We start from the raw sequence: 27115 nt of genomic DNA on the forward strand, positions 1-27115 counted from the left end.
TAAGATCGTTGTGAACTATATGGCTCAATAAATAATACACTCACATATTTTCGCACATTTTACATACATTAGCTATGTGTGTTATATGCACTTATATAATATTCTCTTTTAATGATATATAATGGATAAAGTGGTATGTTTTATGTATATCAAAATGATTTCATCAGGTGTGGCTGTGTGGTAAGAAGTTTGCTTCACAACCACATGGTTCCAGGTTCAGTCCCACTGCGTAGCACCTTGAGAAAGTGTCTTCTACTATAGCCTCAAGCCGACCAAAGCATTGAGAGTAGATTTGGTAGACAGAAACTGAAAGAAGCCCCTCGTATATACATATATATATATATATATATATATATATATATATATGTATATATATATATATATATATATATATATATATATATATATATATATATATATGTATTTGTGTGTCTGTGTTTGTCTACCCACCATTGCTTGACAACCGATGTTGGTGTTTTTATGTCCTCGTAACTGAGCGGTTCGGCAAAAGAGACCGATGGAATAAGTATTAGGCTTACAAAGAATAAGTCTTAGGTCGATTTATTGTACTGAAAGGCGGTACTCCAGCATGGCCGCAGTCAACTGAGTGAAACAAGTAAAATTAAATCGAATAATATATACCTTAAGATTCATCTTTTACGTATCTAGAACCTTCAAAACAAAAAAGAAAAATTGTACGATATATCCACGCAGAAGATTAATTTTAAATGTTTCATCACATGAACACATTTTACAGTGACGTCAGTATGCACAATCTCACTCGGTCAGTAGCGGGCGCACGAACAAGCTCAAACACACAAACACGCGCGCGCGCGCACAGACAGAAACACGCACGCACGCACGCACGCACACACACACACACACACACACACACACACATGCAAGTGAGTGTAAATATGCCTTTATTAACAATGTGTCTTGAGGTGAATTCTATAAGCAAGTAATGTCTGTCAATGTTCGATTGCATTGTTTTTTAAACTAATTTACTGTAAGCTAGTATTTTATAGTTGCAGATATTTAAAGACACATTGTAGATAAAAACTTATTCTTCGACGATTCTGCGTTTGTGCTGTGCGCACATATATATATATATATGTGTGTGTGTGTGTGTGTGTGTGTGTGTGTGTGTGTGTGTGTGTGTGTATGTGTATGTATGTATGTACGGGCGTACATACCATGTATGTATATATATATATATATATATATATATATATATATATATATATATATAAATTCAGAGAAACAACAAAGAATTACCTTGAAAGAAACTGAGGAAGATAGACAAATTATTGTTCTCGTTCGTTCCTTCCGGAAAGCATTCAGATAAATAATCGTTCGTCTGCTTACAGGCTGCAATCACTAATTTTTTCTTCGTTTCCATGGCCCCATAAAATTCCAATAAACAATCTTTTTGGCAACTTTCGAACTCTCTGGCATACGAGCAAGGATTTTTGTTTTATTTTGTTTTTGACATTTTGTTCCAACGTTTTTTTTTCTGATAGAGATATGTTGAAAATAGATTACAGAACCGCTTGGATGAATTCAGTTAGCAATAAGCATTATGGCTTTAGATTTAAAATCAGTGTTAAGGTCTTTGTTTATAGATTAACGTTATAGTTTAGGTCGTTTTAATATGGTTTAAGAGGTGGTCGATTATGGCTCGTTATGGTATTTTAGTAACGGTATAATTTAACGTTATCGTTCAGAGGTTTTTATTATGAATTAACGCTATAGAGTAGGTTGTCTGATTATAGTTTAACTCTATGATTCACGTTTGAATATATCTTCATATTATAGCTCAAGTACTTTGATTATGGATTAAAGATTTGGTTTACTTGGTTTAATTATTTCTTTGATAGCTTGAATATAGATTTATGTATCGTTTACACAGAAAGTGGGTAGTATTTCTATTGTGGCCGATGGAAATTCTTATTTGGGTGCTATGGAAAATATGGCGGTAGAGAGAGCGATAGATGCAGCGGTATGTTTTTTATTTAGTCCCAATTACATATTTACGTCCCGAATTTAATAAAAAATAAAAGTAAAATTTTAAACCGGAATCACAAGAATAACAATAACAAAAGCAATAATAGTAACAACGATGACTTCAACACTGTACTAAATTCCGAATTGTGAATAAATGGTGCTCCAGCTTGGCCGCAGTCAAAAGACTGAAACCGGTAAAAAATAAAATCCGATTTTTTACCACTCAAGTGTGTAGTATTCATTTATAGTAAAGTAATACTGTTCTTCCATAGAACCAGCATAATATCTTGGTCCCTATCTCTGAAAGTTCTCAGAATCCATCTGGCCATTTGCTTGTACGAAACCTGATTATTGTAGAATCCAAATAACATATAGACTGATAACAATATTTAGATTGAAGCTTCACGTTCTGAGTTGAAATTGAATTGCATCTATACGGAATATAGCTATATAATAAATATTTTTCCAGCACACAGAAATATCACATTTAAAACATGAAATTATATTTTTACAACTATAATTTTGTTAGTTTTTGTTCTCATGTTCTTTTACGTGTGACAATTACATTGAAATATATTTTCAATGACATTCACTTCAAGGTTGAACAGTATATGGATATCAGCATCGAATATTTTCTATTATTTAAGTCATCGAGGATTTCTAGAAGAATACAAAAGCATAAAATATTTCATATAAGCTTTGTTTCATTTAGAGAGAAATTATTGACTAAAGTAGAATTTTGTGCGATATTTTACGCAAGCCTAAAAAAAACTATATAATAGACTTGTCTCTTTTGTTTTTCTTTCCAGAGTAAAAAAAAACTCATTTAAGTGGTGTATAACGTGACTTGGTTAAAATGACAATATGTTGTTATTTTTAATGTTGTTATAATTGTTCTCATTTAATTGTTATTTATTCTGTTTTAGCAATGACTATTTTATAGGGGTAAGGCCCCCACTCCAAATAAATAAATAAATAAAAAAGATAGACTTCTTTCAGTGCCAAAAAAGACACTATTGATTTTCCACTTGAACAGAGTAAAATTTTATTCAAAAAATTAATACTGTAGGCTATTCGTCTTGAAGATTTTGAAATACACCGATAATTATAAATGAATTTAATGAATTTTTTTTATTTATGTGTGTGTGTGTGTGTGTGTATGCGTAAGCGGTTCTCACTAAATGATGAAAAAAATTATTGTATCTAATATTTCTTTTCAGTTTTAGATAGCAGTGTTCTTGAGTACTTCATCTAGAAATAACGTTCTATTTTATTGTGTATTACAATGAATAGTAAATATTGATTTCTTTTGACTCGGCACAAGACCATTGTTTTACTGGTTGAAGATATAGGCGATTAAACCAGCAGCAATATATTAATAATACATGTTATATATAGCCTGTTGAGATGAAAGACAAACTAGATTACTGCTCGTTTTAAATTCAGAAATTGAAAATACCAAATTAAATATTCCAAGTCAACCAGTCCGAAGCTTTTCTGCTTCTGCATGCTCGCCCTTCTCTGTTAGATATTAATATTCATTTGGAAAAAAAATTTCAACGCCTTGTGAAGATTACATTGATAATCATTTCAGTATAGTTTAATACTAAAAAAAAAATATTATTTCAATACTAACCGTGTGTATAGTGATATGCCAGCTACCATACTTGAAGTGGTGAGCGGAAAATAATTTTTAATTAATTGAAATTATAACCACAGTGGAACAAAATCATCTGCGTTATGGAAATTCATTCTCACAAGTGGTAAAGAAGATAACTCCAAAAGTTTCAATGGAAGGAAAAAAAATTAAATTCTTCAAGAGAGGAGATAACGAGACTGATCTTTCGTAACTATGGTGAAAACATTGGGCATTTTTCGTCATTATAGAACTCTTCAGCGAATCATAGCCAACATAACGCTATCTGATCGTAGAATTCGAGAATTAATTATTTTTTTTTTGTTCCGTAAAACAGCATTTTAGTAACCCTTATCGCCATAAAATAGTGTGAGAAATGGTTATTTGAGTATCTGGGACCCATATCAAGCAAACATATGAATAAAGTACTTATATTGTACACAACCTTTAGTTTTGGAGCTATATCTATGTGCTTATTATGTAACGTGCCTTTCCTGAATTTAAGGTGGTTTTGTTCCGTTTTAGTACAGTTTTGTTTCATATCTCTGGCTAGTTGCGTTACCCGGTGACTGCTATTTCTTAGCTCGTTAACAATATGCATTCTTCATAAGTGACTATCATTTTATCTTCACTGTGACATTTAATCAAAGTTCTTATTCCACCGAAATAGACTTTGGTTTCCGTTCCTAAGATTGGTAAAATACATATGACAATCGTCAACAACCGCCATCTAAAAATGATTGTTTGTAACGTATATTTAAAATACATTTGTACTAATTTTCAGTAGGTTTGATCCATGATGATCATAATCTGTTTTATTCTATTCTGGGAAAAGAAAACTAAATTCCTTAACGATGGTTGACGAAAGAAGTTTGTATCCATCTGGTAATAGAACATCTCATCGTTCTGAGTGATTAAACCAGTAAAAGCTCTGACTAAACGTTAATGTATGCATACACTATTTGAAGATGACGATTAAGGACGAAAATTATAATCGTATTAAAACCACATCAGATCGAGCCAAAAAAGAAAAAAAAACAAAACAAGAGTCATTGAAATTAATATTAGCAAATAACGCAGCGAGTTTGACTCCTTTTATTATCGGATGAATTTGCCAATGGTAAAGAAACGATATCCAAATCGAAAACTTTTGTCATGTAACTGTTCTCTGTGAAACCAACGGTCTGGAGTTTCTCAATAAACCACTAACTTCAAAGATCGCTTAAAACGGGATTTTTCGGATTACTTTTACACAAGACTATATTGTCAAATATTTAATGCAGGGAACATCGAAATTCAAACTAGAAACGTTCAACGTTATACTAACAATATCCAACGGTACATATCTTATACAGACATATATGTTTGTGTGACCATAACATCAAGTAGGTTGGAAAATAACTTAACTGGTGTCTGTTCACACGGATGGCTTCTTTGAGTTACATATTCTTCAAATAATTCGAAACCAAATAGAGCATATAATAAAATTCCTTAATAATTCTTGCATCACTACTTCGTCAAGGACGACGAAATGTGTACTGCGATGATGAAGTATAATAAAACCAAAACATTCACTTTGGAGGCACTGAAATAGTTAAAAATATATTAGACATACGGTACCATTGATATTCATCCTCGATTATTTGCCCCGATTCCCTTAAAAATAACATCAAATCAAAGGAAAAAGCAAACAAACAGATATTCGTAGGCAATCGAAGTGAAATTAAAGTTTAAAAAATACAATATCTAACCCCGAAATGGGCAAGACATTATATTCAATGTTGGAAGCATATTTTCTGGCACACGAACTTATTAGAATATATATATATATATATATATATATATATATACGTATACGCATTTGTCCGTTTCTATATGCCTATATGTGTACGTATCAGATTGTTTATGTATTATATATATATATATATATATATATATATATATATATATATATATATATATATACATACACATATATATGTACGTATTTGTGCGTGTGTCTGTGTTTATGTGTCTGCGTTGTATCGGCTTGGCCAGACATAATAAATTAGTTTTGCTCCGTAACTTTACCAATAGTTGTCACGTATATAAAGCAATATTTTAGTCTTAAAACTTTGGTGTACTTGCAAATAATTCAAGTTCCTATCAACTTGCAGTTTGACGAATGAGAAAACTGAACTTTCATTTCAATTCTAGACCAATACTCGTTTTTGTTGGGTTTGAAGTTACAATCAGTCTATTGGAATCTAAGATGTTACTGGTACTTGTTTTATACTGTGTCATGATCTTAGTCAGTCTGTTCTAACAATCTTTGAGCAAATAATTCAAAGGTGTATATGATATGGGATAAACTTATATTGAGCTTGCTACTAGGGTTGATATAGACGCATACAGACAAGCATACATTTACATGTATTTTGCACATACACGCAAACACCCACACACACATACACATACACACACACAAACACACATAGACATATTTCTCTTTATATTTCCCTACATATACATATATATGTATGTACATGCATGCATACAGATCTATGTATGTTTTGTATACATTTATATATACGTATACAGAACACACAAGCTCATATATTTCGCTATATATAGTATATACACACGCGTATACACATGTGTGTGTGCGCATGTGCGTGCACTGACATCATCACCTTTCGTAGGTGGGTACTACATGAATAAACTATTAGAGAAACCTGATATACAACTTCACAAGGAGTCAATAATTCAAGACAGCCTGAGAATATTCTATAGGGTAAATGACTTTGAGAAAACAAAGAATTATTGCAAAATCAATACACCGTTGATTTTCAGTGATTTCGCATGATTTATGACCTTATAAAGACGTAGATTACTAAGCGAAATAGTTCAGGTGAGTATTAACATGTTATATTAAATAAATAATTTAACCTTCTAAAGGACACTGGTACAATATGTTGAAAAAATTAATTTGGGTCAAAGGTTACATGTTCGCTAAGATATCTTTTACACAACAGAAACCGATAGTTTCCAGTTTTAGTTTCGTACCATATAAGAATCTACAAATACAGTTTTCAAATGCAAAACATTATATAGGTTAGGAATCATTCAGTTTTCCAATGTGAAACTGAATTGTTTTTGGTTCCTTCACATGACATGTAGAAACTAGTGAAAATGTAGAGATTTATTATTTAGTTCTCGTTTTGTTTCGTCATTTACTTCACCTAAATCTATCGGGTGGGAATAAATACAATTTCTTGAATCAATACTTCGGAATATTTTGACTATGCTGTTAACTGCTGCCCAGAAAGACGAAAATAAAATTAATTAGGTTTCACCTTCACCGAACTTCTGTTTGGATGAGAGCTGAATTTCGAAGTTATAGTATGATACACATATTTTGATCATTAATTGTTACTTTAACATAGTCTTTCGCCACACGCCTACGGTCGAAGGGATTACATCTCGGCCTAAGGTGGTCAGAGGCTTATATAATACAGCAGATATCTGATAGTATCTTTTGACACGTTAATTTATTCTGTTTACTTCAACTGAACTAAAAGATAATAAAATATATATGTAAATAAAATGAGGCAATTCTACTAGAAGGGTATTTGGCGTCGTAAAATATGCGAATATGTCTCTCATTAACGTAACTCTATATAAACCGGAGATTAAAATTGTTTGCAAAAACCCAAAGGGATTGTCACATGATGATTTGCAACAATTTTGTTACTATGCAGAACACTTTCGTTAGCTTCATCAGCTCTGTATTTCAACATGCACATAGTATGAGCATGTAGGCATTATATATATATGTGTTTGTGTCTGTGTGTGTGTATGCGCGTCTGTGTGTGTACGTGTGTGGAATACGGACATATCAATGTCCGGAAGAAGCGTTTCTTATATAGAAGTAACGTGAACTTCATCAGGATTATTTTCTAAGGACGTTTAAAAAACTACTTTTTTTCTCTTCATTTTGCCGGCTGTTTTATATACGAATCTTTTTGCCTCCCTCAACAAAATTACACAAGAACATACTTCCATTCACCCTTATATTTCCAATGTTTTCTATAGACGGATCTCCTCCCACCATTTTCGAAGGAAAAATATCCGATACTTTGTGATCAACGAGACCTTCACGTCAAAACTTTATTTTGTTTAAAGTGAATTAAAACAACATCAGTTTTATTAATTTTTACATTTGTTGATAATTATAAATGAGGATTGACCCAGACAACTTTTTTTTTAATTACAGCAGAACGAGTTGAAATGTTTTCAGCTTTTTTTTAATATATATTTTATTTTACTTTATTGAACTGGAAATAATTAGATGCAATTTTGAATTATGTAGGATTTCAACATAGGTGAAATTAAGTGTTGCAAATCATTCGAAAAGGTATTATTCTGTTTTGCTCATCTTTACCGTCACGTAATTATTTATAATTATAAACAGTCTGATGAAAAATTCACTGAAAGTTTTTAAAAAATAATTGAATCGATCTTTTGTTTATTGTTTCATGATTCTATTGTATTAATTACAATGACTTAAGCGAAGAATTGTTAAACTTACTGTCTTAATTACAAAAGCCTGCTGTATGTCTGACGGTAAAAGTCAATATTGGCCGAATAATTCAAGAGCTGTTCTAGTGATCAGTCGCATAGCTGATCTTTTGGCAATATTTTATTAACATTAACTAGCAGTAAACACATGACCGGTAAAAATAGGGGAATTTTTGATGTGAACACAAATCAAATCTTTATTTTAAAATCAAGTAAAGTTCCTTTCTTTGCTGCGTATGGAGGGTCTGGGAAATATAGAAAATACATTTTTTTGTTCTGACTATAGTGAATAAACGCAATAAAATTAAGGGTACTAAAATAATGATAATACAAATTTCTGATTTAGTTATAAGGCTACTATCATATGTTTGTGAACATATTAAACTTACTCTATCGGTTCAGGAAAGATGTTTGGCAAATTTGTATTTCGGTAATTTAAGCATAAAGGGAGGTAATTTAAAAACCGCAAAGAATTTTATATAGAGCTCTAATGAATAAAATGACTGGGAGGCAATGAATGGATGCACTTACGTTATCGTTTACTACGAAATAACAGGTAGAGAAGACCACAATAGGGTTTGAAGAGAGTAACTAATCGTGTAGAGCTAGTTTTTCAATCAAATCAATTGAAAACAGCATTCTACACTCACTGAAGCTGTCCGGTTAAAAAATCCTCAGTTTCTACAATTTTACCCTTTGTATATTGATAATTCCTTGTATGCACGTAGGGTATGTATTACTACGCCAAACTGTGAGTAAACAAGAAAAATCGAACAAATAACAATTAAATACTTGGGCTGCATGTATTACACCAAAAGCGACAAACATAAGCATAAAGTAAATATATAAAGTGGGAACACACAAATCGCGTATATACACAGGCAAATGATGAACAAGTGTGGAGAATTTCGGATTATTTTGAAAAGCGACGTGCTAAATAATTTAAATAGTGCATTGTTCAGTGTATACTCAAGAGTAATAAGAGAACATTGGCTACGGACAGTATATTTTTAAAAACATTCTCGATGCATTCGGTCGATATATTTCAGGAATTTTCGATTATTCTTGATTTCCTTCATTATTTGAATTATTTACATTTTCTCACCTTCTAGCTGTTCCTCTTTCGCCCTTCCTCTCTCTTTCCCAGTGTTTCTGTCTGTGTATATATGTGGGCATTTAAAAATAATATTTAGGATGGCTGCACCTTTTATTGTCAGCTCTTTCCGATTATTGTTGATATATAATTCATTAATTGAATAATTTCCATTATCTCACTCTTTTATGCTTACATACATACATACACATATCTAAGCCATATATGTATATATATATATATATATATATATATATATATATATATATATATATATATATATATATATATATATATATATATATATATATATATATATATATATATATACATATAAGCAGTGTCAGATACACACACACATACAGTTGATAAGCGAGAGCTGGGTATACATAGTATAGAAAACACACGGTAGTGCTCAAAAGGGTTTAAACTTAAACTACGAATTCATCGTCCGAGGCAAGGCCCGAGTTGTTTTGGTGGTAATATTGCAAATAATCACAGCTGGGCTTCATATAAGTATATTTACACGAAGCACAGAAATATAGATGTACAAAATATAAAAGTACAAAACAGGAGAAAATATATAAGTTTATTACTCAGTAGGTTTTCCTGACACATATTTTCATGTAAACATAAGTTTTATTCCGCATTTGGTCATTAAGCGATGTTGTTATAATTTCACCTAATCGTCGGTTATTCTCTTTAGTTTTCTTCTCGTATGTTAAGTAATAATCTTCTCTCTCCTTGTTGCATATTCTCTTTCTCTCAAGATAATTTACTCCTTCACTATCTCACACTTACTCCTTTTCCTCAAGGTTTATCCAAACCCTTCCTGTTGTCCGTCAGTTGAATTTCTATCTGATTTATGCTCAATTTAACATTATCTCTACAACCAGCGTTGCTTCCCTTCGCTAGGCTGATATTAACTTTATCATTTCTTGTGTTCAAGAAGTTGTCCTTCCTCCACTTCTCTTGCCCATTATCTCAATTGCTTCATCCCTCCTTTTAACCGTATCTTTGTGCTGGCACTGTATTATAAACCGCATTCGCCAGTCTTCTCTTGCTGAGTGTAGCCGAACTTATTGCAATATCTCTATGAGTCTGTTTACTGGTTACATACGCATGACGCTTTGTAATTTATGATTATTATGATTATTACATAACTTTGGGTTTCATGAAACAGTTGGGAATCTATGAATTTACGTACTTATAGTTTCTTATTTCATTCTATACTTTTATTCCGTATGTTAAGTTTTGGTTCATGCAAATATATTTCTGTGAAGCCTAAGTTTTTCTGTTATTCCATAGCTCTTACACACACACGCATGCACACACACACACACGCGCATACACACACATTAATAATGTAATGTCGTTTCATCTATAGCTACACTTTCAAAAATAACATCCAACATAATAGAAATCGAGCATTAAGAGCGGGTCATCTCAAAATTTTATTACAGAAATCATGCTTCCCAGTGTATGAATTAATCAAGTAACTACCGTATACACTCACATTTTCTATAATTCGTTTGCTTTAATATATTCTTTGGTATCTTATTTCCATTAGACAATATCACAACTCACCAATATAACTCCTTCAATAACGTATCAATTTACAATCAATTTAAGGCTCTGTTGCAGAATAATTATCTCTTATTTCCTTTGCATACGGTAGATGAGAATAACATATGTACGTAACGATGATTACTGAATAACAATTATCTTGGGTTCGATAGTTCTGTTTTGAAGTGAGTGAATGGGTAAGGTAGCGATATTGGGGAAATGAAAGTATACAGTAATTTAGGTGAATAGACTTTGAAAATACTATGCACTGTTGTTCCATTGTACTATTAATTTTTGGAATATAAAGAACAGAATTTGTTGTAACACCGATGAAAGAGATAGGGAGTCTGATTTGTTTAAGTAAACCATACATTGCCAATTACGTGATCAGGCATCCACGCAGCTTAGAGAGAATGATAATCGCTAGTATATGTAAAAGAACTGTTCAGTGTTTTGTGCACAGTGTATCAGCATATAATAAACAGTCATATACTCAAATATAGTGCAAGTTACTGTATAGAAACGGACGACATTTCATCTGCTGAACAGGCGTGTTATCCATTTCGGAAATGCAACTACACACAAACTACATTATACTTTCGATCTGCAAGCAAGGCAAAAATATAGACTAAAGAGGTAATGAGGTAAAACTTATCCAATTCTGTATCAATTAGCTGGTATTTGCTTCAGAATGAAGAGAAATCAATAATTAGATTCTGTCGAATAAGTGACTTTTAAATGAAAGCAAAATAGCTCCATTGATTTTATATATTATTCTAGTTTACTATGATAATTATTTTTGCCAGTTATTGTTATTGTTGTTGGAGTTAACACTCAAAGCCGACCATGGCAGAGGAAATGTATGCTAAACGGTATTTCAGAACTGACGATGCAGCAATCTATTAAGACAGTCGAGATTCAAATGTGGAGATTCCTTGATATTTCTAGAATGTTCCGTGAGCGCCAATAGACCATCTCACAGGCTGATTGACACTGCGACTTTTTAAATATTATTATGGAAAAGAGTTTGCTGAGATATCAAAAATTCTTCAGCATGTATTTGCATTGGTCTTGTATGTATGTCAGTGAAATATAAAATTTGTTATTAGTATTGTAAGCGACCAATAAGAAGATTCGTTAGAGCATCGGATAGAGTGATTTGTAGTATTTGTTCCAAATATTTTTGCTCTGATTTCAAGTCCGGCTGAGGTGAACGTTCCCTTTGCTCGTGTTCAGGTTGATAAGGTACAAGATAGAATGATTGACTGGCGGATTTGCTACAGTATATAACGTATATCCTTGCTCTCTGTATACCAACCACTTTTGTATAGAGTTCATGCAATAAAGATTGAAATACATCAACCAATGGTTAAATCTAATCACCAAACACAAGACTACAGTTCATTATGAAAGATGGGGGGTTGTAGCTACGTGAAATACTAGTTTAATCTACCCTGAATAACCAAATCTATTGTTAATGTGATTTCGGCAGCGAATATTCAGGCACTTCCACTGTATAATATATGATTTATGGGTGTTTTATGAGACGTTACAATTATATGTAGAAACTCGAGCAACCACATAGCATAAGGTATGGAACAGTGTCATATATGCTTACATTTGAAAGGAGTAAGTAGCATAATCGAAATCGAGTCCCATATACAATGATTCGCAAATGTTAAATACGTACATGAATATCATGAGTTCAGTTGGCAGTTAATTTTGCATCAGTTGGTTGTTTGCTAAATAAGGAAGAATAATATAGTTGTTTGTGTATTTGTTTTGGGTTAATGCTAAACGCCAAAGGTGGTTAAAAAATTACAAATATATGTGTATAATCGTGTGTCGGTATGTACCACGCATACGACCAATTACGTAGATCTCATTTAGATATGAAAATATGGGTATATGATATAACGATATTGAAGTGTATATATATATATATATATATGCATATATAAACACATATGTAGATGTGTGTATGTGTTTTCCCATATATATATATATATATATATATATATATATATATATATATATATATATATATATATATATATTTATATATATATATATATATTGTGTGTGTGTGTTTATACAGGTACACATATATTATGTACATTTATGAATCTGCGTCTGACGAGTTTTGTGCATGCGTTTGAAAATGTGTTTACATATGTAACAAGATATAAATACATGCACATTCATTTAAACCATATTAAAATTCGCGTGTATGGAAGAGCGCCTCTGATAAATTCACTGCAAGAGCACCGAAACAGTTCCACCGAGGAGCGATATTCCAAATGGAATGAAAATTAATTTCCCAAGCCTGCCGACACACCCCGCGAAATTTCTGGAGTTTCAGTATTAAACTTCAATTGGGACAAAAACAAGAGCAATAGAGTTTTCTATTCATTTTATTCTTTGACTACTTACACATACATGCACATATATCCACGCACGCAGAAGCACATATGGGAAATTATATATACGTACATATGCGCACACACATATATAATATATAATATATATATATATATTTATATATATATATATATATATATATATATATATATATATATATATATATATACATATATATATATATATATATATATATATATATATATATATATATATATATATATATATATATATATATATATAAATGCGTGTGTATAGCTCATTTACACACAGGCAAACAACCGTCAGAGATGTACATACACGTACGCTCACGCATAAGTACGAACTCATATAAACGCATATACACATATATAATCATAATATACACATCATGTACACAAATGTAAGTATATACGTGACTGTCTGTGCACGTATACACTCACACATAGACACTCACACAACACACATACAAGCATATATATATATATACATATGTATGTATATGTATATTATATATATATATATATATATATATATATATATATATATATATATATATATATATATATATATATATATATATATATATATATATATATACATATGCACATATACACATATCTATATCCATAAATACATAGATTGAGAGAGAAGGAGAAAGAAAAAGCGAGATCTATATGTGACTAAATATATGAGCTTGTTACGAAACTTTGTCTCTATCAGTCTAGGCAGCTTAAACAGAGGTCATGCTGTATTCACCAGACTGTAACGATAAGTATAATAGGATTTGGGTAAAGAGTTAACGATAATGCAGTTTGTTTTCGCGACGGTTGAACTCAGGTTACTTATCAGGGCAGAACGCTACTTTGGAAATCTTGCTGTAGAAACCTTTGGCAAGAAACGATTATATTTATTCATATGATGCTAGGCTGATTTAGTCAGTATGGCGGTGACGGTAAGATCATTTGTAATGCTTCAAATGTGAATTATAGGCAAACGCATACATACAAATAAACACTGAATAGAATATAAACGAAATAAACTAAAGAGAATTTGCTTTTATCCGTTTGTTCAGCTATTCCTCCTTCACTCTTCTGTGTATACACACACATACGCACGCGGACACACACACACTCGCACACGCCCACACTACTTATAGTAATTTAGTTCTAGCTACATTTTCTTTACTTAAAGTAGTTAAAACTTCTCGCTGTGTTTCCTATCATCGGATGATATGTCAACAAAGTCATATCTCTGTTGGTAATGGAATATGAAACGATAAACGTCGCCCTTTCAAAGCCTATCCAGGCTCATGGGCCCGGTTCCACGGTTTCTATGGCGTGTGTGTTCCTCTAGTTGGACGGGACGCCGGTCCATCGCAGCGTTACTCAAGAAACAGGAAGAAAGAGTAAGCGAAAGTTGGGGCGAAAGAGTACAACAGGGGTCGCCCCCCCCCTGCCGGAGCCTCGTGGAGCTTAGGTGTTTTCGCTTAATAAACACTCACAACGCCCGGTCTGGGAATCGAAACCATGATCCCACGACCGTGAGTCCGCTGCCCTAACCGCTGGACCACTGCGCCTCCACTATGCGGAATGTATTTATATGATGAAATCTGTTGCGGGTGAATAACGTCATCTCGTTTATATTCATATCTATCTATCTATCTATCTATCTATCTATCTATCTATCTATCTATCTATCTATCTTTCTGTCTATCTATCTATCTATCTATCTATCTATCTGTCTGTCTGTCTGTCTGTCTGTCTATCTGCTTACCTATCTGTAAATATATAGATATATACCTATTTGTGTAGTCATGTGTCTGTTTATGTGTACGTTTGTATTAATGTCCGCAAGGACCATATATGATATGAATGTTATTATTTAGAGGATAACGGAGAAAATTAGTTATTGATACACAAACTATGAGAAGTGGTGGTAACTTAATTCAAACTACTTTGCCGTAATCAAAAGTCAAATATTTGTCTTTAATTTTACAAATCCCGAAATAAATAACTAAATGTATTACAATTATTTTATTATATAACAATTGTCCGTATAAATGTGTGTAGTATATTTTATATCATAAGAATTAATTTTAGACGTACTAATATATATATTGGCACGTACGTGATTTGTTTTGGAGAGATTTAGTGAATGAAATATACAGACAAATATATAGAAAAGAATCTAGCTGGCTCATCGCTTTATGATTGCTTGTCTATAATATCGGTAAAGATATCTGGCTATAGGAAAACACATATTATGCAATAGAAGAAGGACAGGAATTGCATCAAGAAAAGAAGCCAAGGTTCTGTGGAAATAATCAGAGAAAGCGAGCCGCAAACAAATCTTCTTGGAAGTTAACTGGAAATAAATTAGGATTTCGGATAAATTTTCGCAAGAATAATACGAGTGCCCTTAACTTCCGCTTGACTGAGTACTCCATCATTGTCAGAAATTTGATTGTACTTAACACTGTAGGCTTCTACGAAGTTCAAAATTGCAGTGAAATTGGGAAATGGAAACCAGAAAGAGAATGAGATATACACAAGTAACTAGAAGTTTGTGATAGAAAAAGGGCAAATGCAGATAGCGAAAATGGAAGAAAAAACAAGGAAAAAGGGGAAAGAATGAGAGAACTATATTAAGCGAATGGAAAATAAGAAACGGATTTACACCCCTCCACACACACCTATATATACATACATTAATATATATTTATATACATAGGTTCTGTATATATAAATACATAGATACTCACACACACACACACACACACACACACACACACACACACACACACACACACATAAGTCGGCGAGCTGGCATAAACGTTAGCACGCCGGGCGAAATGCTTAGCGGTATTTCGTCTGCCGCTACGTTCTGAAATCAAATTCTGCCGAGGTCGACGTTGCCTTTCATCCTTTCGGGGTCGATTAAATAAGTACCAGTTACGCACTGGGGTCGGTTTAATCGACTTAATCCGTTTGTCTCTCCTTGTTTGTCCCCTCTGTGTGTAGCCTCTTGTGGGTAGTAAAGAAATAACACACACACGCACACACACACACACACACACATATATATATATATATATGATCAAAATAAACAAGGATGTTCAGAGGTAATGCAGTACGATCGTTTTTGCAACCCCATTTAATTGAACAATGCAATCATTACATCAATTTAAAATGCAGAGCAAACTTCAGCTGCACAAAGACATACAATTTAATTGAATTAGAACAGATGGACACATTAGTATAATTATACCTAACATCTCTAAGAAGTTAAGGGGATAGACAAAGAACATGTTGCCTCTACTACACCATATAAGTAACTTATATTAATTAATTAAATTAATTAATTAATCAATGTATCCATACATATGTGCTACACACATACACTCGCACGCGCACATACACAGTCACACATGCACGCACACACATGCATACCTTGCAATGTACACAGTATTAAAAGAAGAGCTACTAACAGTTTCTTATAATGCACACCTGGAGACACGGTAATCTGGCAGATAATATAATGTGCCTTCTATCTTCAAGCTATCATTCAAGCTCAGTGCGCGTGGTTAGGCCTAATTTAAAACCAGGACGCTGATGTACGAGAAAACTTGGCATGAAACTATTAGTAACTCTTATTTTGATATTGCGGACATTAAATGCATTAAGTGATATTTATCTCTCACTAGATCGAGTTCTTCTCTGTAGTTCCAACCTATAATGGAACATTAAACTATATATATATTCCATGGTTTATAATCATTCAAAAGATAGTAAGACAATGGAGATATACCATTTAATTAGAATTTATTATCTGCAAAAATCAAACATAGTCCCTTCCAGCTGTTTCAATTAAGTCTAAGAAGATTAAATTGCAATTATTACAATAATTAGTTTAAAAATCTCAAGAAGAGATTGAGTAGTAACGTATACTAAACAGTAAAGTGAGTAGTCACATCAAAGTGACATATGAATGTTACTACTAGTCTAACCCCAGCAAGATCACCGCCAGTTGATTTTGAAGCTAATTTAACCTAATGAATGTATATAAGTGAATGTGTGTACACACACACACACACACACACACACACACACACACATATATATATACACACGGTGTCCACAAGGTCTGGGTACATGGAGTAAAAATAATCATAACATAAACAATTAAATATAAGAAATAATAATTTCTTGACGTATGTGTTAATCCCCATGTCCCCAGACTTTGTGGACACCCTGAATATATGCATGTATGTAAGCGTGTGTGTCTCTTGGTGTGTGTAGTCTTACTTTTATGGACTTTAGTCACTGGAGTTCAGCTTGAAGGTGTTCGTCAAACAAACGAATGCCAATCTCGATAAAGAGCCCAATAACAATTCTATCGGAATGGGAAACAACTTGCCGAACTACTATGTAACAGGAATGGCTAAATATGGACAAGGGATTCTCTGTTTTTATGTCATGCATACACTCACATGAAACTAAATTGGTTTGAACAGAATTCTAGCAATCATTCAAAACAGCCAAAGATTAAACAGTAATGGAAATCCGAACAAAATTTGCTCGGAGTGTGTGAATACAAAACTCATAAGCTGCTATATGTTAGGGTTAACAAATAAGTAACCGACCTATAATGAAGGGTTGAAGATAGTAAAACCCACCGGGACCATATCACTTTCGTGATTGATGGTAGATGTGTCGAAACAATTGTCATGATTAAAAATAAATTCTCGTATATTTCATCATTCGTCTTTCATTTATCATATATATATATATATATATATATATATATATATATATATATATATATATATATGTGTGTGTGTGTGTATGTGTGTGTGTATGTGTGTGTGTGTGTGTGTGTGTGCGTGCGTGCGTGTGTGTGTGTGTGTGTGCGTGCGTGCACATATATATGCATGTATGAGTTTGTGTCTGTGTGTCTGGGACTCTGAATGTGTACGCGTATTTAGCTGTGAGTATGTATTGAATTCAGAGATAAATAGAAAGTGTGTATTGTAGAATTGTATGATAATCTCCTATGATAGCATGATGATCGTAGTTCTGTGCTGTTCAAGGATAAGAAATATCTGCAGTAAAACTTAATTGTTAATTACTGCACAAGCGGATACACAGTGTTGAACATTAAAAATATTAATAAAATGTTCATTATTAACAGAACATTTTTACAACTTATTATATTCCTATAACGTAAGACATTTCTAAAACAGAGGGTGGATAGAAGTAAATGTCATGAGTGAGTGGTGTCTGCATATGTTTCAAGAGAGGAAAGCAGAGTTTAACAACAACTGCAACAGCAATTAAACGAATTCAACTCACAATTGAATCGGATATAATAGATTTTCTATGGTACGTCCTTCAACAACGCTATTACTAAATATTGCAACTAACATAAGAGAAAGAGAGTAAAGGAGACAGAAAGAGAAAAAGTGAGAGTGAGAGAGTGTTCTTCGGCATGTGAGAAAGATAACTACTGTTATAATTATATTTTAGTATTTCGTTATTGCTTTTCGTATTCAAGACTTGCTAGCTAATTATTTTTCTCTTACGAAATCGTAGGCGGACATACACACCCTGATTGTCGACCCAGCAAATCATCGAACATGTGACACCTGGAGAAACATGCCCACCTCTGTCTCTTTCTCTCTTTCTCTTTCTCTTTGGAGAGTGGTGGAGAGGGTTCTACTAGCGCTCTGGATTTAGCTGCGATTCAATTTCACGAGAGAAAACGGGAGCAAAGTGAGATGAATGTTTTTTGGTCATGAACAGGAATTGAACCCAAGACTTTATGAATGTGAAGCGGATACACTAACTTCTAGACATCACGAACATTAAAACATTTATGTATGTGTAGATATACGAAGAAATTATCCATGTACTATTTATTTTGATCCATACATTATTCATTACGGAATGACCTACATTTCAATTATATAAAAAATGCTTTTCGGAAACACTTGGCCACAGTTGTATAAATCAAAATAGCTTCCAAAATTATAATTTGTATTTCTTGAAAATAATTAATACATTTCAGTTCGTACGAAAAAGAAACATCTAACCTTGCTGTCAGATAATCATTAAAAACGATATTTTATAAAGTTTTAGAAAGGAAAACAAACAAATATGAATTCCATTTAATTATTCCCACTTTTTTTCTATCCTTTTTTTACTGAAAATTACACACTCATATCATGTGCCTTAACGAAATTTTACGAATCACACGATCAAAAATAGACACTTTCTACACAGTACACACGCATCCATCCACCCATGCATCCCTCTCTTCTTCCCTCCCTCCTTCCATGCATATATAACTGATGTATTTACACACACAAACACACACATACATACTTAAATACATATTCGCTTACAGAAGTCGTTGCGACCAAGACGCTTATAGACATACATAGATACTTACATATTCCCTTGCTATATGGCACTTCATTTATCCACTCTTTTCTGCTTGTAATTATTTCTATGAGTATCACCATGCAAGGAGTTCCCAATATCGAAGTTAATTATCAAAGATTACCTATTTTCGGTAGGTGCTGATAATATCCTCCAAGGAACCTTTTATAAAATTAAGATCTACAACCATAGATTGTCAATGCCTTTGATAAAAGGAGCAATATAAGTGAAATTCATTTCTATGTCTTATAAATGCGCAAGCTAAAAGCAATTTTATTAATACAGCAAACGCTTTAGGTTATGAGAAAGCTGAAGTAGTGAAGCGGTTTCAAATCTCTGTAAGAATCAGATATACTCACTTGCAAAGAAATGAACATCTGCATATATTTTCCCTTTTTTCATGCATTCTACAACTTGAGTGCCTAATAGAAATAATCTATTATTGTCATATAATAGCGAAATAATCGGTAGAGTAGGATAAGATGAACGAGGAAGGTGAAATAATCCTGATTCCATTTCAATTTGTATGCATTCAGTATTTTTCATCGACTATATCAACATCTTTTTAATGAACTTGAGCTATTGCTACCGTGTTACACATCATTATAGATTGAAAAAAAAAAACGTTAGACTAGCAAAAATGGCTTTAGAACCTTTCAGAATTTCGTTACGTTCACTTAAGTTCTGATTTACAAATCCTTTTGCGGTCGATAAAATTGATAAAATAAAATATCTGTCAATTTACTGGATCAATATAATCGACTCTTTCCTGCATAAGACACAAAAAAAAAAGGAGAGAATTGGTGAACTTAAACCTGTGTTAAAAGTATTCATTACTATCATCAGCAAGTAGCGAAAATTTGACACACCACGTTTATGTCATGGCTTCCTTCACTAGGAAACATCATTCATCTAAAGTCGATAATACTTTACAGCACATTTTTCTAATTTTGCTTCCATAAAATTCGTCATCATTCCTAAACATGTAAGAAATATCAATCCAAATGAAAGCGAAACAGCTATTGAGCTATATAAACATTCACTCCTATAAATTACCACATCCGACACTAAACTGCAAATCCTAATTTTCTGATATTTGAAAAAGCAAGCCCTTCATTAAATTTTCAATAGACCTATCACACTGAGTTGAAATCTTGGAATGCAGTAATGCCAAATTGGCAACTGACTATAGCTGGCAACGATTCTTGTTGCTCACCTATCTTTTGCCTCCGGACACTTACCATCTTTCTCTCAATTCGTAATATGTTGGCGCATCTTATTAGTTCCAATTTTCCATTTTCAAAAGACAGTTGTGAATGAAAAAGAATTAGCTTGCTAACAACGTCTGCTATAGAATCTTTGCGTAGACCCCCCAGGGCAATTCCACATTCCCCCCCCCCACATCTTATTCTCTAATCTCTGTGAATTCTAGCTCAATGAACAAACAGTTAATTATGTATTTATAGGTGCACTTTCTTTATCTGAGCGACACGTGTATCTGAGTACTTATACGTATTCATAATTAAATGTTAGGTTTATAAATGGATGTATGGACGTGTGTTTGCCTGCCCAAACAGGAATGTGAGTGCGTTTCTGGATGTATTTATAATCATGTACAAATCAATACTGTAGCATATTTCACAACACTGCTAATACACACAAATGTCTGTCAGTCTATCTATCTATCTATCTATCTATCTACACGCACACGCATATATATATATATATATATGCATACGTACTTATCACGATCAAATCAAATTAGAAAGTCGAGAATACTCAATATACAGAGCATAAAGATAATTTAAACATATTATATATCATGTTGTCATTACTATAGCAAGTTTCTATCTATAATTTCAGAGCTCCCCTCTGAGATTATTGTTATTTGGATTCTGAAGGTGAATCTCTTTCAAATTTACACAGTTCTCATAGAATGAAAACATTGAATTTTCTTGAAACTCCTGCTGGTTTTGGAGGGTTCTGGTTTTAAAAAAATGATACAGAAACGGTAATACTATGTAATGTTTCACTTCAACATCTAGGAAATGTGTGGATGTGTAAATATAATTTCGTATTTACGTTCCTCTGAAACCAGTATCCATGTGCTACAATAATGCGTGTATGTATGTGTGTGTGTGTGAGAGAGAAAGAGAATGTCTGTACATACATACATATATTTATACATACATACGTACACACACACACACACACACACACGTACACACACACATATATATATATATATATACATTTTGATGAACGCAACATTCATATAAATGTTATTTCGTTTATGCAAGAAACACGAGCATATATACACACGCATATATTCTAATCTCTGAACATTGCCTACATCATTGGGTCCTTTGCATAAGGAAAAATTCCTGCTACAGCTTTTGGCTAAAGTCACACGAAAATAAATAAAAATTCCATAAATATTACCTGTAATTATGTATTGACTCGAATGGGAAAATGTGTCGCTCAAGAAGGACTTCAGTTTGAACAATTTTCATGATATTTCATATTTAGATGCTTTTATTAATTTCATTAAGTTGTTAAACATAAGTAAATCTTTTGATTTACTGCCAGGTGACGTTTGGCCAAACCTGTATATATATATATATATATATATATATATATATATATATATATATATATATATATATATATATATATATATATATTTATATATATATATACTTCTCAGAATACTAATTATTTCTAATTCAGGCACAAGTCTAGGGATATTGATGGGAGGGATTAGTGGGAGTTAGTGAATCGCGTACTCGAATTTTACTTTATTTTATCGATTCTGAGAGTATGAAAGGTAAGGTTGACCTTGATGGAGTTCCAACTCTGAACGTAGAGGACCGGCATAAATTTTTGCAAGGCATCTATTTGGATTCCGTAATTAATTTGCTAGCTCGCCACCATTATTTTTATAATTAACAACAAGAACAATAATACGCACAGATACGCACGCACGCACAAACTCGCATTCCTTTTGCTTATAATTACAAAGAAAAACGTAGGCACAGGTAAGCAAAAATTATAAAAAGGACGCGTGCGACATTTGGAGTCCTTGTTTGCCATTAAGATGTGACTTACCTCCTAAAAGACAGTGTCAGCGGCGATGTATGTAAATATGAAGGGACTTTCGGTCACCTGTAGGCGTGTGCCATGCTCCAATGATGCATGTTAATTGTAGAGTTTGGCGCGGAAGTAGACGCGGGAGAGCCACTTACCTACAAAGAAAAAAAAAACAATTTAAATTTTAAAATTTCATACTTTTCTGAAGAATAATAGTGATGTATATCTTAAATGAAAAAATTAATTAAATACGGAACACAACCGTGTACAATTGACAATATGTATAACAGAAACGGGTTGTTTAGAAAAATAAATTTTGGTAATGTTGTATATAAGACACCTTTATAATTATTAAAAAAAATTGATTGTTATTTCAATAGTTCTATTTTTGTAATTGCGGCTTTGCATTACAAGAAAAATAACGACAGATCTATTAGACTGAATTATGAGCACTGTTTTGTTTCATGTTTGTATCTTACTATTGCACAATACGTAACTGAGCTACAGTGCCACGAACTTCTGTAAACCGTAATGCTTTCCTTTCATAGATTGAGTGCTGATGTGTCTTTTTGCAATCTTTTACGACTCTGTAATAATTACGAAGACATGAAGAGTGGATAGGGGTGACACAGTGTAAGATACGATACAAAAAACGTAGAGAAAGAAAAACAAGTAGGACAATATACCGAAGAATTTAAGATTGGCTCTCCTTCCGGAGCCAAGAAGGCCGGACAACTAAAAACTGCAGCGATGACGTTATCAACTTTCTAAGCAAAGTCAGAAAAATGACAATGAGTCATTATTGCGTTGTGAAGAATTCAATGTAATGTAGAGACCACTGGAAGGTTGTGACATCTAGTGCGAGGCATATCAACTTTCAATTGACAATTGTTCTTGAGCTGTGAACAGACGGCTTACAGACCTCTCAAGGATTTAGGAATTTAAAGGGACATTAAGCAATTATGTTGGATAATCCTAGCCTGGCATGCACATAGCTTCTGTCTAGTGTGTGTGAATGAGTAGACCAAAACTTTTCACATTCATATGCAATGTTTTGAACGGCGAGTCACGTCGCCGTAACTTAGCGGTCCAGTAAAAATGGCCGTTAGAATAAGTACCAGGCTTTGACTAAATGTGTACTGGTATCAACTCGTTCGACTAAAATTCTTCAAGGGCCCAGCGTGGCTGCAGTCTGTTGACTGACACAGGTAAAAGAATAAAGGAATATATGCGTATATGTATGTATGTATATATGTATGTATGTATGTATGTATGTATGTACATACATACACACATTTATGTATATGCATACACACGCAGGCACAAATATTGCATATATTCATTATCCATGTACTACTTTACGTTAAATTCATATACGAATTTTAACATCACTTTTTACGTTCTGTATAGATAACGAAGAATAAACTCGATCTCGATGGAGCTAACTTTGCCATTCATCATTTGGGGAACAATAAAATAAAGTGCCAGTCTAGGACAACAGCGTAATATTGACTAACCACCTTTCCTCAAAATTAGAAGCCCTCTGCCTAAATCAGAGACTGTTATTGTTATATGTTTGGGTGATTATGTTTTGAGACCTCAAGAGACAAGCCAGAAGTTCAAGTCGGTATGATGACTTGGGTGGTTGATAACTGCCATGTTTTGGGATTTGTACAAAGTATGGTTCTAGAGATCATCTGTCAATCATCATCATCAGCATTACTACTACTACTACTACCACTACTACTACTACTACTACTACTACTACTACTACTACTACTACTACTACTACTACTACTACTGCTGCTTCTTCTGCTGCTGCTGCTGCTGCTGCTGCTGCGGCTGTTGTTGCTACTGTCGTTTGATACGGGTTTTAATGTATGTGTTTAATAGAGCATTACTCCTTTACTCCTTTACTTGTTTCAGTCATTTGACTGTAGCCATGCTGGAGCACGGACTTTTTTTTTTATTAAGTCGATTACATCGACCCCAGTACGTGACTGGTACTTAATGTATCGACCCCGAAAGGATGAAGGGCAAAGTCGACTTCGACGGAATTTGAACTCAGAACGTAACGGCAGACGAAATACCGCTAAGCATTTCGCCCGGCGTGCTGACGTTTCTGCTAGCTACGACGTGACCTCCTCGGTTCAATCATCACATAACATATAAATGCTCTCTAATTCGTGGAAAAATTAAAGGTCAACTGAAATTTAGTAATACTCGAAATGAAGTAAGTTGAAAAGAGAAAAGAGAAAGGAGATAGTTTCCCTATCTCTTAATATTTCCCAGTGATACATTAGAACATGTTCATATAGTACTTAATAAGAATCATATCACCAATCGATTGTCCCTTGTGAAAAGAGAAACTAAATGTCAGCAAAAACTGATGCCTTACAGACAATGTGAAACACTCATAAAATATGTAAATATTGCAACATGTAAGAAATGTAAAACCTACGAAATCACAATAAAAACGATTCACCCTTTTAATTCGTGGGATGCTCCGTCACTCTCGACGATGTCAATTCAACTCTTTAATCTACTGATTTCCTCTTCATGAAATTATGTGGAAACGTGAAACAAAATGACTGAGATAGTGCTTTGGAAATACAATTCAGTTACAAAAGAGACAATAAAAGAGGAAGAAATTGTGAGGGATAAATAGAAAGAGAGGGTGAGAGGGGATGTTTGAGACAAAGAGGAGAGAAGAAAAGAGGTCTTCAGTACAAAACTAGTATTTTATAAATCGACTTCGAAAACAAGAAACGGAAAATTGTTCCCCGTCAGATTTTGATCTCAGTGTGTCAAAACCCTAAACCACATGACAACAACAACATTATATATATATATATATATATATATATATATATATATATATATATATATATATATATATATATGCACACATACGTATATTATATACATACATAGCTACGCAAAAACACACACACACGCGCACACAAATATATACATAGCGGCATTTCATCAATCTACACGTTCTGGTTTGAAGTCCCACCTAAGTCGTCTTTCCCGTTCATCCTTTTGGGGGCGATCAAATAAGTACAAGTTGAAAACTGAAGTCTGTTTAATCGACCTACCTCTCTCCTGAAATTGTTGGCTTTGTGCCAAAATTTGAAACCGTTATTATTATTAATATAATTATTATTATTATTAATAATAATAATAATAATAATAATAATAATAATAATAATAATAATAATAATAATAATGAACTAATATAAGCTAGAAGGCCTGATTTGGTAGTAGTAGATTAAGAGAATAGAAATAGTCAGATAATTGACTTCACAGTCCCAAATAATGAGGAAATTAATATGAGAAGTCGAGTGAAAATAGCAATGTACCAAGATCTAACCATTGAATTAGAGAGAGTATGAAAAATGCGGGTAAAATGTATTCCAGTAGTTATAAGTTACAGATGCATTGGAAACTATACTTAAAAATCTGAAGAGATGGATAGAGGAAATACGCATAAAACCCAGTTTAATACAGCTGCAGAAATCAATGTTATTAGGGACAGCTAGGATACTTAGGAGGGTTCTTGGCATGTAAGGCTACTTGTAGCCTGAAGTTAGGAATCTTTTGTTTTCTAGTAGTCTAATCTTTTAAGTGTATATGAATAATAATAATAATCATATTACTAAAATCTACAACAATATCATACCTAAGAGTAATATTTCCTTAAATCTATTGATCTGTTACATAATATAACTGCAGCAGTCTATACTAAAAACAGTCAGTGAAACTTCAAAAAGGAATTTCTGTAAACCGAAAGAAAATACAAGCTCATAAACATGTCGGAATTGAATTATTGATATATTATTGCTGTCATCACACAGCTCCGCAAATAGAAGTCAAGATGGTGGCCAAAATAAATTATAAGTAACGATGCGTATATGGAAGGTAATATATATGGTCATAGTTAACATTTTTGTTGTTATTGAGACGCTGTGTTATTAGCCTACAAACAAAAAAGTAATGAATATATATATATGTGTGCGTGGACGTGAGTACATGCCTATATATTTTTATATATGCACACACACACATACAAATACACACACACACATATATACACATATAATAGATATACACACACGCATATATATATATATACATACGCGCAGGCACATATGCATATATATATATATATATATATATATATATATATATATATATATATATATATATAAACATCTCTAACCTTTAGTACGTGTACTTAACATACATTCTCACCTACATCCCACCACATATATTAGTATATATATATATGTATTTATATATTTCTTTCTGTCTACA

General features: G+C 32.9%; 1 protein-coding gene across 19 annotated transcripts in view; it reads right to left on the minus strand.

The window, feature by feature from the left end:
- Positions 1 to 27115, minus strand: part of LOC106876426 (uncharacterized) — a 1215830-nt gene that overhangs the window by 841526 nt on the left and 347189 nt on the right. For 18 of the 19 annotated variants that reach the window (XM_089352111.1, XM_089352114.1, XM_052967878.2 and 15 more), the window contains one exon: positions 22814 to 22950. The exons of the other annotated variant lie outside the window; for it this stretch is intronic. The gene's annotated coding sequence lies outside the window, so the exon portion shown is untranslated. The remainder of the gene's footprint in view (positions 1 to 22813; positions 22951 to 27115) is intronic. 19 annotated transcript variants of the gene reach the window in all.

Source organism: Octopus bimaculoides, chromosome 5 (genome assembly GCF_046866305.1).
Source record: "Octopus bimaculoides isolate indiv1 chromosome 5, ASM4686630v1, whole genome shotgun sequence".
NCBI classification, from domain to species: domain Eukaryota; kingdom Metazoa; phylum Mollusca; class Cephalopoda; order Octopoda; family Octopodidae; genus Octopus; species Octopus bimaculoides.